We start from the raw sequence: 19,800 nt of genomic DNA on the forward strand, positions 1-19,800 counted from the left end.
CTGCAGTGACATCTTCAAACCCTTAAACATGCAAGGTCTTGAAAGTGAAACAGAAGATGACAGGACTAAATGTGCGATACCTTCAGATTGTGAGAAAGCTGAAGAGAGACAACCCAGAGTTGTGTTGACTGTTGGAAATGCTGACATTGGGAAAACAGTCTCAGTGCAGAAGTTAATTCTTGACTGGGCTGAAGGAAAAGCCAATCAGGACATTGATCTTCTGTTGGTGCTGCCTTTCCGTGAGTTGAACTCAATCAAAGATGAGAAACAGAGTCTCCATGAACTTCTGCTTGACTTTCACTCCGAACTCAAAGAATTTGGGGATACCAAATATTATGATGACTGTAAAATTCTGTTCATTTTTGATGGTCTAGATGAAAGTCAGCTTCCTCTGCTCTTTGGACAGAGAAGAGTCTCTGATATTTCCAAAACAGCATCGTTGGATGAGCTGATGACTAACCTCATTGAAGGGAATCTGCTTCCTTCTGCTTTGGTGTGGATAACTTCTCGGCTGGCCGCAATACACAAGATTCCTCCAGATCTGATCCATCGTTTGACAGAAGTACAAGGATTCACAGACTTGCAGAAGGAGAAGTATTTCAGGAAGAGGATCAGTGACCAGAGCTTGGCCAGTAGGATCATTTCACATGTGAGGAATTCAAGAACCCTTGAGATCATGTGCCATATACCGGTCTTCTGCTGGATCACAGCTACAGTCCTGGAACAAATGCTGAGAGAAGGCAATGAAAAAATCCCATCATCTCTTACTGAGCTGTACACCCGATTCTTGCTCATCCAAACAAGTGAAAAAAAGAATAAATATCTTGGAAAAAGGGGAAGTGATCCTCTGAAGGTCTCAGATGAAGATGTTCAGCTTATTCTTAAACTCGGAAAACTGGCCTTCGACAATCTGCAAAAGAGCAACATCGTGTTTTCAGAAGATGATTTGAAACAGTACGACATTGATGTCACTGAGGCCTCACTGAGGTCAGGGTTGTTCACTGAGATCGTTAAGGAGGAGGATCCAATGTTTCCGGTGAAGAAGTACAGCTTTGTGCACTTGAGCTGTCAAGAGTATCTTGGAGCTTTCTTTGTTGTCCACACATACGCTGACAGAGGAGTGAACGCAATGCAATCAAGTGACAACAAAAATGCCACAAAACAATCATTTAGGGAAAGTGTTGATGGCTTTCCACAGCAAATGGTGACTTTGTATGACTTGCAGAAATGTGCTATTGATGAAGCTTTGAAGAGTAACAGTGGGCATTTAGATCTGTTCCTTCGCTTCCTCCTTGGCCTCTCGCTGGAGTCAAACCAAAAGTTGCTACAGTCATTTTTGTTGCATGTAGAAAGTGGGCAGAACATTCAGCAGACTATTCAGTACCTCAAGAGAAAGCTCAGAGAAGATGACCAAAGACGTTTGAACTCAGAACGATGCATTAACCTCATTCACTGTCTCGTGGAGCTCAATGATCACTCAATGGCAGAGGAGATACAAAGGTTGTTAACCTCAGACCGACAAGCTCAGTACAATTATACAGAAGGACAAATCTCCACTCTGGTCAACATAATCACTAATGTTGCGGATGAACTAGATAAGTCAGAATTTCAACGCATGATGTCTGTAATTCGTGATAGGTCTAAATTGAGAAATTCATTATTTAGGCTGTTAATCCTTGTGGGTCGCAGTGTTGGTGGACTCTAATCCAGCACTCATTAGGTGTGAAATGTTTGGCAGTCCATCAAAGAGCAGACACACAGACCTGTGCATTCACAGACAGGGTCAATGTAGCATCTCCAATTGGCCATACTGCATGTCTTTGGACTGTCAGAGGAAACCCATGCAGACATGGAGAGCAAGTGTGTGTTGAGACTGTGTGTATTGTGTAATTAAAAAAAAAACAGCAACAAAAAAAACCCCGAAATTTCCAGTGCTGGAACAGTGCACAGTGAGCTCAGTTAAAAGTAGAGAAATACGAGTCTTCATGAGCATCTGCTTGATTTTCACTCTGAACTCAAAGAACTTGACGATACAAAACATTACAATGACTACAAAATTACAAAAGTCAGTGCCTTCATGGTTCAGCCTGCATGCTTATACTGGCTTCATGGTCCTCACCGCCAATGATGCGTTACTCCAGTGTTGAAAACTGCTTAAGGTAATGGGACCGTATATATAACTATCACCACCTCATTAAAGGGTTCTTTGCATGGTGAAATGGTTCTTCATGTTTCTTCATCTTCTGATTAAGGCCAAAAACATGAAATGGGCCATAGATTTTGCTGATAAACAGTAATTGTACTTTAAAAAGTTGCAGAAGTGTTCATTGTAGAGGGTGTGTTAACATTATTTTCACTTTGAACATCAATAAAACATGGAATTTGACCAGGGGAGCAAGGCTTTCGCTTGCGATTGGATATGCAGTCATGGTTGGCGTACAAAGTGATTCTGATGATCAGGTTTGTTCTTTTGTACATTTAAACATTTGCTTCCTGTTTTGGTAAAACCACATCAGGATTCACATAATTCTTGATAGCAGAGATAACATTGGTTAAAACTACACCCTACACAAACAAAGATGGTTCTTCAAGGGTTCTTTAGTAAAGGAAATGGTTCTATATTGAAACCATGAACACCCAAAGAACCATTTGCATAATTAACATTCCGAACATTCCGAAAGCATTCTTCAGTTTGATGAAGAATGTGCTGATGCTTCTTACATAAAAGCTTTTTTAAAATGGTTCTATATAGCACCAAAAATGGTTCTCCTACTGGTATATCATCAGTCTGTTTAGAATAGAAGAACCCTTTTCAGTGCTACACAGAATCCTTTTGAAAAACCATATGCAGCATGTTCTCCATCAATCTGAAGAACGCCTTCACGATGTAAAGAAGCCTTTTGTGATTATGGATCTATACAGAAACATTTTCTTTCTGAAAGAACCCTTGAAGAACCGTTTTTTTTACAGAAGAATTGAAACTGATAGACATTTGTTGTTTTATACGTTGAAACTTAATGTATTGAGTATTGAACCTCATATTCATGTGTTCGAGTGGATGATGTTTGACTACTCCTCCCTGTTAGACAGTGACTCTCTTATGCTGTTGCTGTTACTATATCTGGACAAAATAAACTATTAATAAAGAGCTCGTTTGTGTGCTGAAGTCTAGGTCATCCACACCATGCCCTACACTCCCAGCCAAACATCAGGTGTCACATCACTTCACTCACTGAAGAGGCTCCAGCATGACAAATATATTTCCTGAAAGGGAGTCTGAAGGTGGGGAAAGTCTGATGCTGCATTAATGTGAGAAGTAAAGAGCATTTTTATCAGCTCCACTTACTGTATAGCTGCACTCTGTAGTTCTACAGTTACAGACTGTAGTCCATCTGTTTCTCTGATACTCTGTTACCCTGTTCTTCAGTGGTCAGGACCCCCACAGAGCAGGTACTGTTTGGGTGGTGGGTCATTCTCAGCACTGCAGTAACACTGACGTGGTGGTGGTGTGTTAGTGTGTGTTGTGCTGGTGCGAGTGGATCAGACACAGCAGTGCTGCTGGAGTTTTTAAACCCTGTGTCCACTCACTGTCCACTCTGTTAGACACTCCTACCTCGTTGGTCCACCTTGTAGATGTAAAGTCAGAGACGACAGCTCATCTGCTGCTGCAGTTTGTGTTTGTCATCCTCTAGTCCTTCATCAGTGGTCACAGGACGCTGTTGGCTGGATATTTTGGGTTGGTGGACTATTCTTAGTCCAGCAGCGATACTGAGGTGTTTAAAGACTCCAGCAGCATTTTTTCCAAATCATTTTGGGCTTTTTTTTTTTTTTTTTGGTTCATTCATAATGAAATTTACACACAATTTAAAGAACAGGCATTTTCAAATTATGTCAAAAACTGAAAAACAACAAAAATAAAGATATGACGTTTTCTTCCAGAAGCAGTGATATATACACGATATTTCCAAAAGTATTCGGTGGTCTTCAAATGCAGATGAAATTGAGCGACATCCCATTCTTAATCCATCAGGTTTAATATGATGTCGGCCCACCCTTTGCAGCTATAACAGCTTCAGCTCTTCTGGGAAGGCTTTCCACAAGGGTTAGTGGTGTTTATGGGAATTTCTGACCGTTCTTCCAGAAGTACATTTGTGAGGTCAGACACTGATGTTGGACGAGAAGGAGCATGAAATTGTCCAAAATCTCTTGGTGCTGAAGCTTTAAGAGTTCCTTTCACTGGAACTAAAGGGCCGAGCCCAACTCCTGAAAAACAGCCCCACACCATGATCCCCCTCCCACCAAACTTTACATTTACATTTACATTTATGGCATTTAGCAGACGCTCTTATCCAGAGCGACTTACAAAACTGCTTGTCATTACTTCAGAATATCTCATGTTAATAAATGTCGACATAATTTTAAAGAGCTTTGCTCTAAATTGCTACCTGAAGTTATCTATGCATTGAGACCCAAAACAAATACAACAAGTAGAAAAATACCTACAACTCAACACAGAGTCTACACAACACTAAACCTGCTGAAAAAAAGTTTGTAATAAAATACAGTGAACAAAAAGAGGTGAAGATCTTTAATAGACAGTGTTAGTGATTAGATATGTGTAGTGTAAAGAGATGGGTCTTCAGACGTCGTTTAAAGACAGCAAGTGATTCTGCTGTTCGGACACTTAGGGGAAGTTCATTCCACCACCTTGGTGCCAGGACAGAGAACAGTCTGGAGGCATGTTTTCCTTGTGATCTGCAAGATGGTGGGTCAAGTCGAGCCGTACTTGAAGCACGAAGGTCTCTGGGTACGGATCTAGCTTTCACCATTGATCTCAAGTAGGAAGGAGCTGGACCATTTTTGGCTTTGTAGGCCAACATTTATATCTGATGCGAGCTGCTACAGGAAACCAATTAAGGGAACGCAGCAGTGGAGTGACATGGCTGAATGGCTTTACACTCAGCACAATGCAGTCAGACAAGTACCGTCTCCTGGCAACCGCCAAACCCAGACTCGTCCATCGGATTCCCAGACGGAGAAGCGTGATTGGTCACTCCAGAGAACACGTCTCCACTGCTCTAGAGTCCAGTGCCGGCGCTTTACTCCACTGCATTCCACGCTTTGCATTGCGCTTGGTGATGTAAGGCTTGGATGCAGCTGCTCGGCCATGGAAACCCAGTCCATGAAGCTCTCTACGCTGTTCTTGAGCTGATCTGAAGGCCACATGAAGTTTGGAGGTCTGTAGTGATGGACTCTGCAGAAAGTCGATGACCTCTGCGCACTATGCCCCTCAGCATCCGCTGACCGCTCTGTCATTTTACGTGGCCGACCACTTCGTGGCTGAGTTGCTGTCGTTCCCAATCGCTTCCACTTTGTTATAATCCAACTGATAGTTGACTGTGGAATATTTAGTAGTGAGGAAATTTCACGACTGGACTTGCTGCACAGGTGGCGTCCGATCACGGTACCACGCTGGAATTCACTGAGCTCCTGAGAGCGACCCATTCTTTCACTAATGTCTGTAGAAGCAGTCTGCAGGCCTAGGGGCTCGGCTTTATACACCTGTGGCCATGGAAGTGACTGGAACACCTGATTTCAGTGATCTGGATGGGTGAGTGAAAACTTTTGGAAATATAGTGTGTGTACACACACACACACACACATATATAATAGTCCATTAGTAGGTTTATTCATCAGCTAACACACTGTAAAAAAATTTTAACTCTCCCCAACTTAAAGTTTTCTAGTGAGCAAAAGTTTATCATGCAGCAAATATGGAGGAAAGGCAGTAATAGTGTGGAAAAAGGATAGGTGTTTCTGTAGAACACATTCAGATGTGACCCCATTCACATTTGTCAATATTTTGTTTCTTTCTAGCTCAACAATGCAGTCATTATGTTGTTCTGGACTCCTAAGCTGAAAAAGTGCCTCACTCACAGGTGTGGTCTGAATGTCATTCAATGATGCTAGGCAAAATCTACAAAATTTCTCCACATGAAAACTCTCCTGAAACCCTGCAACTCCATGGGCACCAAGATTGTCAGCAGACACAGTGAGCACTGTTCCCATAACACTCTCACCCATTTGTTCAGCAAACACCCCATCATTCTCAAGACTCTTTAAATCATGCAAAAGTGGTCCAAAAAATGCTTCATAGCCATAAATTTTGACTTCTGCACTTTTTCCAAGCAGTGCCAACTGAATTGAATTGAGACTTGAACGGAACTCTGGGGCCCATTTCAAAATGACCCAATACACAGCTGTAATTTTGTGTATTTTTCGAGAGGTGCCCAGAGGGTTTGCTACTTCAAAATCATCAATATATAAACCAAGTGAAAGTTTGAAATCTTGCCCACCAAGAAGTGTATTTTCTTTGAAATACTTACCATCAAAAGATTCTTCAATGTCTTGAGAACAGGGACATAAACAAATGTTTGTTTCTTTGCACTGTTAAAAACATATTCAACAGGTTCAATCACATCAAAATTGGATTTAAAGTAATTGCTCCTCTTATAGTCAGTCGATAAAGGACCATTTTCAGAGGTTTTGCTCAATAATGGATTTGAATTGTGAAGAGATGTTCCGGATGCTCTTGTATCTCCTCCCGGATGGAAGTAGGTTGAACAGTTTGTGGCTGGGGTGGGAGGAGTCCTTAATGATGGTGGTGAATGTCTTTGATGGCAGGGAGCTGCACGCCTGTGATGCGCTGAGCAGTCTTTACTATCCTCTGCAGGGATTTCCTCTCCGCCACAGTGGAGCTACTGTACCAGAGGGTCACACAGTTGGTCAGTATGCTCTCGATGGTGCATCTGTAAAAATTTGTGAGGATCTGAGGAGACAGCTGGTCTTGTTTTAGTCTCCTCAGGAAGTAAAAATGCTGCTGTGCCTTCTTGATGAGATGGGAGGTGTTGAAGGACCATGAAAGGTCTGCAGAGATGTGGATTCCCAGGAACCTAAAGCTGGAGACACGTTCTACCTCTGCACCGTTGATGTAGACAGGAGAGTGTGTGCAGCCCTTGGTTTTCCGATAGTCCACGATGAGTTCTTTGGTTTTGTCTGTGTTCAGGATGAGGTTGTTGGTGGTGCACCAGGAAGTCAGGTGCTGGATCTCCTCCCTGTAGGCCGATTCATTGTTGTTCCTGATGTGGCCAACCACAGTGGTGTCGTCTGCAAACTTGATGAAGATGTTAGATGTGTGCAGAGGAACACAATCGTGGGTGAACAGGGAGAAGAGCAGAGGGCTCAGCACACAGCCTTGCGGCACACCAGTGTTCAGGGTGATGGTGGTAGACATATAACTGCCCAATCTCACAGACTGGGGTCGGTCTGTCAGGAATTCCAAAACCCAGTTACACATGGGGGTGCTGATTCCCAGGTCACTGAGCTTGGTGACCAGCCTAGTCGGGATGACCGTGTTAAAAGCAGAGCTGAGGTCGATGAAGAGCATCTCCAATGTTTGAAACAACTGACTGATCAAAATTGCAGATGTGTCTTTGCAGAACTTCCTCAATTGCACGACATGTGTTTACATTTGATATTGATAGAATATTCACACTGTCAATTATGTGTTGAACGGCACTTTTGGACACATGCAACTGTGTTTGCATACACAAGTAAAGGGCTGCAAGCTAGCTAACAGAGGGGGCTGGTTAGCCAGTACTATTCCGGAGAATAGCTAACACAGGGGGCTGGTTAGCCAGTACTAGTACGGAGAGTAGCTAACAGAGGGGGCTGGTTAGCTAGAACTAGTCCGGAGAGTAGCTAACAGAGGGGGCTGGATAGTCAGTACTATTCCGGAGAGTAACTAACAGAGGGGGCTGGTTAGCTAGAACTAGTCCGGAGAGTAGCTAACAGAGGGGGCTGGATAGTCAGTACTATTCCGGAGAGTAACTAACAGAGGGGGCTGGTTAGCTAGAACTAGTCCGGAGAGTAGCTAACAGAGGGGGCTGGATAGCCAGCACTAGTCCGGAGGGTAGCTAACAGAGGGGACTGGTCAGCTAGAACTAGTCCGGAGAGTAGCTAACAGAGGGGGCTGGTCAGCTAGAACTAGTCCGGAGAGTAGCTAACAGAGGGGGCTGGTTAGCCAGTACTATTCCGGAGAGTAGCTAACAGAGGGGGCTGGTTAGCCAGTACTAGTCCGGAGAGTAGCTAACAGAGGGGGCTGGTTAGATAGAACTAGTCCTGAGAGTAGCTAACAGAGGGGGCTGGATAGCGAGTACTAGTCCGGAGAGTAGCTAACAGAGGGGGCTGGATAGCCAGTACTAGTCCGGAGAGTAGCTAACAGAGGGGGCTGGTTAGCTAGAACTAGTCCGGAGAGCAGCTAACAGAGGGGGCTGGTTAGCCAGTACTAGCCCGGAGAGTAGCTAACAGAGGGGGCTGGTTAGCTAGAACTAGTCCGGAGAGTAGCTAACAGAGGGGGCTGGATAGCCAGTACTAGTCCGGAGAGTAGCTAACAGACGGGGCTAGTTAGCTAGAACTAGTCCGGAGAGTAGCTAACAGAGGGGGCTGGATAGCCAGTACTATTCCGGAGAGTAGCTAACAGAGGGGGCTGGTTAGATAGAACTAGTCCGGAGAGTAGCTAACAGAGGGGGCTGGTTAGCTAGAACTAGTCCGGAGAGTAGCTAACAGAGGGGGCTGGTTAGCCAGTACTATTCCGGAGAGTAGCTAACAGAGGGGGCTGGATAGCCAGTACTATTCCGGAGAGTAGCTAACAGAGGGGGCTGGTTAGCCAGTACTATTCCGGAGAGTAGCTAACAGAGGGGGCTGGATAGCCAGTACTAGTCCGGAGAGTAGCTAACAGAGGGGGCTGGATAGCCAGTACTAGTCCGGAGAGTAGCTAACAGAGGGGGCTGGTCAGCTAGACCTAGTCTGGAGAGTGAAACGTTAGTTAACTAGCTTTGATAGGAGTTGCGTTTGAAAGTATGTTTGAAGACCTCATTCAAAGTTTTAACTCAACAAACACCAATAAATTAGTTGTGTTAGCTTAATAAAACTCTCATGAACTTCTCTGAAGGTACTTTGGGGTCTTCTGGGCTGGTTGTGAAATACTGGGTCTTCGTCTTCGTTTTGGTCCAGAAAGCGCCAGAAATGCATCCCTCTTGTGCGCATGCGCAGTAGTTTCACTGTTGCTCACCCAACAGACTTAACACGTTGACTGAAAACAGAAATGTTCATTCACTGAATATAAAATTCTGTGTTGCATGGTAAAAATGCTGCAGCTGATGGTACAACCTATTTTTTGTTTTTTGGGGTAACTATTTTTATATTTCATGTTGTGCCTATGTTTATTTTTAAATACACAGAACATGTTTTTTAATTACAGTATTATGTTATTAAATCCAGTAACTTAGTTTAAAATAGTCACTTGAACTGTAAAGTACAAAGTACAGATGTTAACTGCATGTCTGTTCAACTGACAGTGTTTTAGGCTCAAAGGCTCAAGTGCTACACTGTAAGTTTTCAATAGTTATATAATAGTTTTCTTCTTTCATGTAGTTTGTCATTTGCCCTCAGCTCAGAATCACATTCAGCTTGCTTGCTTCCTTTTGCTCTACAAAAACTGGTTCAAACCGGTAAGTAATCACACCCTCTTACTCTTCAGCAACTTAACCGAAGAGATGGCCGAGGGCATGTTTTCTCCAGCAGCGTGTTGGGTCTCGATTTTCAGGTAAGTACCTTTTAAAATGACCTATAACACTTGAGAAAACACAGTTGTGTATATGGACCTACAGTTCTGTTTTTAGAACATGAGGCCAGATTTTCAAAGCTTCGTGGCCTCTTACTAGGTGGTTAAACGTTGTGATGGCTGTCCGGTGCCGATGAGGAGCTCATTGCACATTGTTTGGTTCAGATTGATTAATCCTAGAGTTATTACAGAATATTCGGGGCCTCTTTTGAGTGAATCTCCCCGTATTATTGTTACTGTTCTGTAATAGTAGTATAAGGGAATCTGTAGAGAATTAGTGCCTAGAAGTAAGCCGGAATGCTCCTTTAGGAATTTGCTACGATGGTATGAGACCACAGTGCTAATGTCCTGGTTTTTGTTCAGACTCAGACGCAGTATCACACTGAAATGTAGTATATTGTGTTGTTGAGTGTATGTGAATTTTTACAGTAGTTAGGGGCAGTGGGTCCAAACTTTTAGGTTTTACATTTATAAAAATATTATTTAGATTATATATAAATTATAATTAGATCAATTATAAAATATGCTGATCACAAAAGTCTCATTGATCATGTTAAGCACACAGTCTGTGTGGGAAAGTGCTGAACTGGTTCAAGTCCTGTCTTTCTCATAGAACATTTTACTGCAGCTTCTTTCAGCTGTTGTTTGTTTTAGGGGGTTTCTCCTTTCAGTCTGCATTTCAGGAGGTGAAATGCATGGTCAGTTTGATTAAGGTCTGGTGATTGGCTTGTCTGGTCTAAAACCTTCCACTGTTTTCCCTGATGAAATCCTGAAATGATGAAATGATCCTTTATTGTGATAGCAGTATGTTTTGGATCATTGTCTTGCTGCATGATGATGTTCTTTCTGATTAGATTGGATGCATCTCTCTGTTAATTGGCAGACAGAATCTTTCTGTAAACTTACGCATTCATGAGCTACATCACCAAAAAGAAAGAGTGAGCCTGTTCCAGAAGCTGCCATGTACCCCAAGCCATGACACTACCTCCACCATGCTTACAGTCACACACTTGAAGCAGGAAAAGTAAAGGCTGATAAAAAGAGAAAAGCACGGGAGATTATCATATTTTAGTTTTAAAAATGATATTAGGCAGCTTTGGGACTCAGAAATGTCCTACACATCACTTCAGCACCTCACTCTGCGCGTGTTTTAGTGACATGCCCCCCTGAGGAGGACCTGCTTTACTGGCAGTATGTATTCCAGACAGTTCAATGTTGGCCAAAATCATCTTTTAAGTGTCTGAAAATTTTGGATTATTTGATATTTTTGACTGTATATTCTGTTTTTTCTTTAATAGATTTTAACATCAAAAGCTGACCCTACGTTAGCCTCTTACGTCTGCTGTTTCGGCTCAGACTGTGTCCTAAGGGTCTATCATGGAGGATCAAGCATCATCTCCCACGTCTGCTTCCCTGTCTGAAGCCTTTAAATGCTATTCCATTACAGCTCAGAATGCTGGGGTTGCTGTCGTGCCCCAGCTGACTAACTGTCATGTTGGTTCTCTCAGCATGACTCTTGAAACACATGTGAACCCAAAAGGTAAGAAAAAATTGATTTCGTTTCATCAACTAAACGTGTGTGTGATATGAACTGAAATTTATGCCACAGTATTTTCTAATATTCAGACAGTGACAATATAACATTACAATATCAAAACTAGGGAGGCGTTGTTACCGATACTGGTATCGAGCATTTACTGGTACGCATAAAAACTATATTATACTAATATACTAATACTAATGAACAAACGACTCAAGCAGGCAGTGAAGAAGGCTTTGCTTAAACCGAGTAGCGTTACTGACCCCATGACTGTTGGACACAAAGTAATTGGTCACTTTACACATTCTGACTTGGAAGAGTCCCACCATGAATTCACAGAGTGATTTTAGCTTGTTTTTAAACACACAAACACAACCACATCCCCAGTGCAAGTAGAGACACCCAGCCTAGCAAAACTGAGCTGAAAAACTCAACATTCCCTACCAAAGTCCTGCTTTGCCAGCTTTACTTGTTTGACGGAGTGGAATTGAGAGGTATAAATATTAATACAGTGATTTTTCCATCTCTGTGAAAGTAGAGACTGTACAGTCTTACCATGAACCTTCTTTTAGTTTCCATGATCAGTGTTAGCAGTGCTGCTCAGTTTCTCAGCATGTCTGCTCAGTACTCAGTGTGCATCGTTTTATTTTAAATGAAGCTGCTTCATTTGAAATTGTTCATGGACAGAGCTGTTTTCCATAGTATGGACGCTTTGTTGTTGTACAGTGCGGGTTTATAAATCGTATACTTTGTCCGAACATGATGCCCTATTCAAACGTAGTTTGAACACCATGTCTGCACATTCGCACTTTCTACTTTTTGTTACTTGTTACACCTTGTTCCTGGAGGAATGTAATTTCACTCCACTGTATACTTATACATAGACGGAATGACAATAAAAGCCTCCTGACTTGACTTGACGTCACCAAAAAAGATTTCTACAATCACACAGTGTCTGTCTGGCTTTAGAGGACATTCAGCCACAGCTCAGCCATCAGCCATACAAGATAGAACAGAAAGCTGGAAGCATGAGCTCCTTGGATGCGATTCCTACTGTCGCTGTGCTGCTGCTGTAAGAGACAGATAAGGATCAAAACTATGAAACCTACTAACAGCTGTACAGAAGAGCTTTTCTGATGGTGAACAAAACCCACTCTTTTTCACTGTGGCACTTTTTGATCAGAGATCACTAATTTAGATAATCATCTGAATTCTAATGATTTAATGGTTAAGTGTTATGGTATTAGACCTGGTATTGGTGAATACTACAAACACATACTAGTACTCATTCTGAATAAAATGGTATCAATAAATCCCTAATCAAAATTTTAACAGCAATAATAACAAAATGCTAATTATTATCGTTAGAAATGCTGTAAAACAGTTTGCAACTTAAAAGTTTTCTTTATTGTGTAAATGCTAACAGTCACTCTAACTACTTCAGTTTGTGTTAATGGAATTCGTTTTAGTCTTTATCTCCAAAAATGTTATCTCCTGTTAGCTTTCATCTCCTCACTCATCCTCAGTTCTATTCTGCTCTATTATATATATATATATACATACAGGGTGGGCCATTTATATGGCTACACCCAAATAAAAGGGGAATGGTTGGTGATATTAACTTCCTGTTTGTGGCACATTAGTTTATGGGAGGGGGAAAACTTTTCAAGATGGGTGGTGACCATGGTGGCCATTTTGAAGTCGGACATTTTGGATCCAACTTTAGTTTTTTCCGTGGGAAGAGGGTTGCGTGACACATCAAACTTACTGAGAATTTCACAAGAAAAACAATGGTGTGCTTAGTTTTAATGTAACTTTATTCTTTCATAAGTAATTTACACGTTTCTGACCACTTATAAAATGTGTTCAAAGTACTGCCCATTGTGTTGGATCGTCAGTGCAGCCCTCTTCTCCCGCTCTTCCCCTACTGAGAGCAACACCGCAGAAGAAATGCTAGCACAGGCTTCCAGTATCCGTAGTTTCAGGTGCTGCACATCTTGTATCTTCACAGCAACTGCCTTCAGATGACCCCAAAGATAAAAGTCTAAGGGGGTTAGATCAGGAGACCTTGGGGGCCATTCAACTGGCCCACGATGACCAATCCACTTTCCAGGAAACTGTCCATCTTGCTGGAAAAACTCAGGGAACGTGCCAGCTTCCAAAGTGGATTGGTCATCGTGGGTTCAAAATACCTGAATAAACAATAAAAACATTCTGATTGTGTTGTTTTTCTTTCACCAGCAAATGCTGAACCCACACATCAGCAAGATTCAGCATTTATTCCTAATATTGGTGAGTGCTGTATTTACATTGCACATGCTTTCCAAAAATACATAGCAGATTGTAGGAAACTCATGATCCACAGTACATTAAACACTATTGTATTACTGTATGGCATCTATTCTGAGACTAAAGATCCTTTATTTCCAATATTCAAAATTTCAGAGAAACTCAAAGAAAAACTGCAAGGTCTCTTGAAAGGGAAGTGTGAGAGAATTTTTGAAGGAATTGCAAAGAGAGGAAACCCAACTTTACTAAATAAGATCTACACAAAGCTCTACATCACAGAAGGAGAGCGGGGAGGACTAAATAAGGAACATGAGATTTGGCAGATTGACACAGCGTTGACGACACCTCCTGAACAGGACATAGCAGTCAGCTGCAATGACATCTTCAAACCCTTAAACATAGAAGGTATTAAAAGTGAAACAGAAGAAGATGATGGGACTAAAGGCTTTCAGAATGTGAAAAAGGACAACCCAGAGTTGTGCTGACTAAAGGAATTGCTGGTATTGGAAAAACAGTCTCAGTGCAGAAGTTCATTCTTGACTGGGCTGAAGGAAAAGCCAATCAGGACATTGATCTTCTGTTGGTGCTGCCTTTCCGTGAGTTGAACTCAACCAAAGATGAGAAACAGAGTCTCCATGAACTTCTGCTTAAGTTTTTCTCTGAACTCAAAGAATTTGGGGATACCAAATATAATGATGACTGTAAAATTCTGTTCATTTTTGATGGTCTAGATGAAAGTCAGCTTCCAATGGCTTTTAGACAGAGAAGAGTCTCTGATGTTTCCAAAACAGCATCGTTGGATGAGCTGATGACTAACCTCATTGATGGAAATCTGCTTCCTTCTGCTTTGGTGTGGATAACTTCTCGGCCAGCTGCGATAGACAAGATTCCTCCAGATCTGATCCATCGTATGACAGAAGTACGAGGATTCACAGACTTGAAGAAGGAGAAATACTTCAGGAAGAGGATCAGCGACCAGAGCTTGGCCAGTAGGATCATTTCACATGTGAAGGATTCAAGAACCCTTGAGATCATGTGCCATATACCGGTCTTCTGCTGGATCACAGCTACAGTCCTGGAACAAATGCTGAGAGAAGGCAATGAAAAAATCCCATCGTCTCTTACTGAGCTGTACACCCGATTCTTGCTCATCCAAACAAGTAAAAAAAAGGAAAAGTTTGTTGGGGAAAGAGAAAGTGATCCTCTGAAACTCTCAGATGAAGAGGTTCAGCTTATTCTCAAACTTGGAAAACTGGCCTTCGACAATCTGCAGAAGAGCAATATTGAGTTTTCAGAATATATGAATGAGTATGACATCGATGTCACTGAGGCCTCACTGAGGTCAGGAGTGTTTACTGAGATCGTCAAAGAGGATGATCCGATATTTTCAGTGAAGCAGTACAGCTTTGTCCACTTGAGCTTTCAAGAGTATCTTGCAGCTTTCTTTGTCATCCAGACATACGCTGACACAGGAGTGAATGCAATGCAATCCAGCCACAACAAAATTTGCACAAAACAATCATTAAGGGAGAATGATGAAGATTCTGGCTATCCACCGAATGTTCCTCAGCAAGAAGCAGCATTGCATAACTTTTACAAATGTGCCATTGATGAAGCTTTGAAAAGTGACAGTGGACATTTGGATCTGTTCCTTCGTTTTCTCCTTGGCCTTTCGCTGGAGTCCAGCCAGAAGCTGCTGAAGTCATTCTCGATGTGTGTACACAATGGGAAGAAGAACATTCAGCAGACTATCCAATACCTCAAGAGCAAGCTCAGAGAAGAGGGTGACGGTCTTTGTCCTTGAAAAGATGCCCTAACCTCATTCACTGTCTCATGGAGCTCAATGATCACTCAGTGGCAGAGGAGATACAAAGACAAAAACCCATAAACAGACAGACTGAAAACAAAGAGTCAGCAGCAAACATCTTGGTGGATAAGCTGGAAAAGACAGACCACAGTGAACACTTGAGACCTGAAATGAAGCGTAAAAGGTAGGTTTCATCTTTGAAAGGCTTTATGAGTGTACAGTGCATCCGTTTTGTTAGCATGATCTCTTGATATAACCATAACCACACTTCTGTATGTCTGAAATACTTACTTTTGCTGTTCCTAATGTTCCCTGTACTCATACTGAACTTCTCACCTGTCATATGCTCATATCTACAACGTCCATGAGCAGGGTCACGCATAAGGGTGAAAAAGGATAAAGCTTATGGGGGGTCTGCCACTAGAGGGGCCCAAGAGCTTGAGCATTGTGTTTAAAAAGCTTAACAGTGGAGTGCATTTATATATATATATATATATATATATATATATATATATATACACACAGTGGGGTTCAAAAGACCATGTTAAGGCCTTAAGACAAAAAGATCAGACTGTTTTCTGTTTTTAATTGAGCCTGTTCCACTAAAGCTTGTGTTTAGACGACTCAGGGGGATCTAATCTACTGATCAGACAATTTCACACAAATTTCTGGAGTTCATGCCAGCTTGACTGTATATGATAGTTTAAGCAAAACAGGGTTAGACACAATACTGAGTAATTCATGATCAAATATGTTAAGATTCTACTTTTCACTCACATTATTATGCTGATTATCTCATTTGTAATTAAAAGAATGCAAATAGAAGCATTTTCACCAGTGCTCTCAGATATTTATTTAATATTGCATTTAGTGTTGAACTCTTGAAGAGAAAGAGTTGCAGGATTATTCACAACAGATAAGGATTAACAGGGAGACTGACTGCTTTCTGCTTTGTTTTGTAGATTGGACCATGGAGGACGTTCACAAGAAAAAGCCTGTGTTTCAGAATGTGTGTATTTGTCACTTATACATGAACTGCATTCGATTTACTGCTATATATTTTTAGCAAACAGCACATCATGATTCTTTGTGTTTTTTCCATCTGCAGAGTAGAGCTCAATATGACATGTACTTCAGGGTAAGAGGGTAATTAAGCTTCCAGTGTCCTGCTATTGAACACAGTGAAGAACGGCCCCAGGTCCTTGGACTTCCTATCAAATTCCGTATTGACTATAAAATTCTCTTATTGACGTATAAAGCCCTGCATGCTCTCTCACCGGAGTACCTGCAAGATCTTATTTCCCATTATGAACCGCCTCGCTTACTCAGATCCCAGGATGCTGGTTTTCTACTGGTGCCTAAAGTTCAGAAGACTTCAATGGGGGAAGAGCTTTTTCTTACAAAGCCCCCAAATTGTGGAATAATCTCTCAGTTAATGTTCTGGACTCTGACACCGTCTCAGCCTTTAAGTCTGGACTGAAAACATATTTGTTTAGTTCAGCTTTTGATAACTAGCCTTCCCCTTCAGATAAAGGCAGGTGATCCAGGGGTTCATGGGCATGGAGGTTTATGGTAAACTGAGATGTTGGTGCTGTTGACCCACCACTTCACGCGATCACACAGGTTTGTTGATGGTGGAGTTGGGGATCCCAGTGTCTCAGGGTTCTCTCATATCTATGTTCCCTTCTGGTTCTCTCCTTTTAGTTTACGCTGTTATAGTTAGATCTGCCGGAGTCACCGGCCACACTCTGGGCGAGATCATATTTATTACAGTCATAATAATAATAAATTACATTTATATAGTGCCTTTCACAAACCCAAGGTCGCTTGGGGGACATACTCCTGAGCAGAACTCATTTAGTCTCTTTACTCTTCCTGACATAATGACTGCCCAGACTCCTGCTCAGTCAGAGGCTGCCTCAGTCAGAGACCGCCTCAGTCAGAAACAGCCTCAGTCAGAGGCTGCCTTAGTCAGAGACCGCCTCAGTCATAGACTGCCTCAGTCATAGACTGCCTCAGTCAGAGTCGGCCTCAGTCAGAGACCAGGTTAGTCAGAGACGGCCTTAGTCAGAGACCGCCTCAGTCAGAGTTGGCCTCAGTCAGAGACCAGGTTAGTCAGAGTCGGCCTCGCAGCGCAGCCTCAGTCAGAGACCAGGTTATTCAGAGACGGCCTCAGTCAGAGACCGCCTCAGTCAGAGACCAGGTTAGTCAGAGACGGCCTCAGTCAGAGACCGCCTCAGTCAGAGTCGGCCTCAGTCAGAGACCAGGTTAGTCAGAGTCGGCCTCAGTCAGAGGCTGCCTCAGTCAGAGTCAGCCTCAGTCAGAGGCTGCCTCAGTCAGAGACCGCCTCAGTCAGAGTCGGCCTCAGTCAGAGACCAGGTTAGTCAGAGACGGCCTTAGTCAGAGACCTCCTCAGTCAGAGTTGGCCTCAGTCAGAGTCGGCCTCAGTCAGAGACCAGGTTAGTCAGAGTCGGCCTCGCAGCGCAGCCTCAGTCAGAGACCAGGTTAGTCAGAGACGGCCTCAGTCAGAGACCGCCTCAGTCAGAGTCGGCCTCAGTCAGAGTTGGCCTCGGTCAGAGACCGCCTCAGTCAGAGTCGGCCTCAGTCAGAGACCAGGTTAGTCAGAGACCAGGTTAGTCAGAGACCGCCTCAGTCAGAGTCGGCCTCAGTCAGAGACCAGGTTAGTCAGAGTCGGCCTCAGTCAGAGGCTGCCTCAGTCAGAGTCAGCCTCAGTCAGAGTCAGCCTCAGTCAGAGGCTGCCTCAGTCAGAGACCACCTCAGTCAGAGTTGGCCTCAGTCAGAGTTGGCCTCAGTCAGAAACGGCCTCAGTCAGAGTCGGCCTCAGTCAGAGTCGGCCTCAGTCAGAGACCGCCTCAGTCAGAGTCGGCCTCAGTCAGAGACCAGGTTAGTCAGAGACGGCCTCAGTCAGAGACCAGGTTAGTCAGAGTCGGCCTCGCAGCGCAGCCTCAGTCAGAGACCAGGTTAGTCAGAGACGGCCTCAGTCAGAGACCGCCTCAGTCAGAGTTGGCCTCAGTCAGAGTCGGCCTCAGTCAGAGTCGGCCTCAGACAATGACCAGGTTAGTCAGAGTCGGCCTCAGTCAGAGACCAGGTTAGTCAGAGTCGGCCTCAGTCAGAAACGGCCTCAGTCAGAGTCGGCCTCAGTCAGAGACCAGGTTAGTCAGAAACGGCCTCAGTCAGAGTCCGCTTCAGTCATAGACCGCCTCAGTCAGAGACCGCCTCAGTCAGAGTCGGCCTCAGTCAGAGACCAGGTTAGTCAGAGTCGGCCTCAGTCAGAGTCGGCCTCAGTCAGAGACCAGGTTAGTCAGATACGGCCTCAGTCAGAGGCTGCCTCAGTCAGAGTCAGCCTCAGTCAGAGTCAGCCTCAGTCAGAGGCTGCCTCAGTCAGAGACCACCTCAGTCAGAGTTGGCCTCAGTCAGAGTTGGCCTCAGTCAGAGACCAGGTTAGTCAGAGACGGCCTTAGTCAGAGACCTCCTCAGTCAGAGTTGGCCTCAGTCAGAGTCGGCCTCAGTCAGAGACCAGGTTAGTCAGAGTCGGCCTCGCAGCGCAGCCTCAGTCAGAGACCAGGTTAGTCAGAGACGGCCTCAGTCAGAGACCGCCTCAGTCAGAGTCGGCCTCAGTCAGAGTTGGCCTCGGTCAGAGACCGCCTCAGTCAGAGTCGGCCTCAGTCAGAGACCAGGTTAGTCAGAGACCAGGTTAGTCAGAGACCGCCTCAGTCAGAGTCGGCCTCAGTCAGAGACCAGGTTAGTCAGAGTCGGCCTCAGTCAGAGGCTGCCTCAGTCAGAGTCAGCCTCAGTCAGAGTCAGCCTCAGTCAGAGGCTGCCTCAGTCAGAGACCACCTCAGTCAGAGTTGGCCTCAGTCAGAGTTGGCCTCAGTCAGAAACGGCCTCAGTCAGAGTCGGCCTCAGTCAGAAACGGCCTCAGTCAGAGACCGCCTCAGTCAGAGTCGGCCTCAGTCAGAGACCAGGTTAGTCAGAGACGGCCTCAGTCAGAGACCAGGTTAGTCAGAGTCGGCCTCGCAGCGCAGCCTCAGTCAGAGACCAGGTTAGTCAGAGACGGCCTCAGTCAGAGACCGCCTCAGTCAGAGTTGGCCTCAGTCAGAGTCGGCCTCAGTCAGAGTCGGCCTCAGACAATGACCAGGTTAGTCAGAGTCGGCCTCAGTCAGAGACCAGGTTAGTCAGAGTCGGCCTCAGTCAGAAACGGCCTCAGTCAGAGTCGGCCTCAGTCAGAGACCAGGTTAGTCAGAAACGGCCTCAGTCAGAGTCCGCTTCAGTCATAGACCGCCTCAGTCAGAGACCGCCTCAGTCAGAGTCGGCCTCAGTCAGAGACCAGGTTAGTCAGAGTCGGCCTCAGTCAGAGTCGGCCTCAGTCAGAGACCAGGTTAGTCAGATACGGCCTCAGTCAGAGGCTGCCTCAGTCAGAGTCAGCCTCAGTCAGAGTCAGCCTCAGTCAGAGGCTGC

General features: G+C 44.1%; 1 long non-coding RNA gene across 1 annotated transcript; it reads left to right on the top strand.

The window, feature by feature from the left end:
- Positions 1–14,673: 14,673 nt before the first annotated feature.
- Positions 14,674–16,647, top strand: LOC108415572. Its single transcript, XR_005131234.1, has 3 exons — positions 14,674–15,505; positions 16,284–16,330; positions 16,430–16,647. It is a non-coding gene; the product is annotated as an uncharacterized LOC108415572 (long non-coding RNA).
- Positions 16,648–19,800: the final 3,153 nt, after the last annotated feature.

Source organism: Pygocentrus nattereri, chromosome 12 (assembly GCF_015220715.1).
Source record: "Pygocentrus nattereri isolate fPygNat1 chromosome 12, fPygNat1.pri, whole genome shotgun sequence".
Classification (NCBI taxonomy): domain Eukaryota; kingdom Metazoa; phylum Chordata; class Actinopteri; order Characiformes; family Serrasalmidae; genus Pygocentrus; species Pygocentrus nattereri.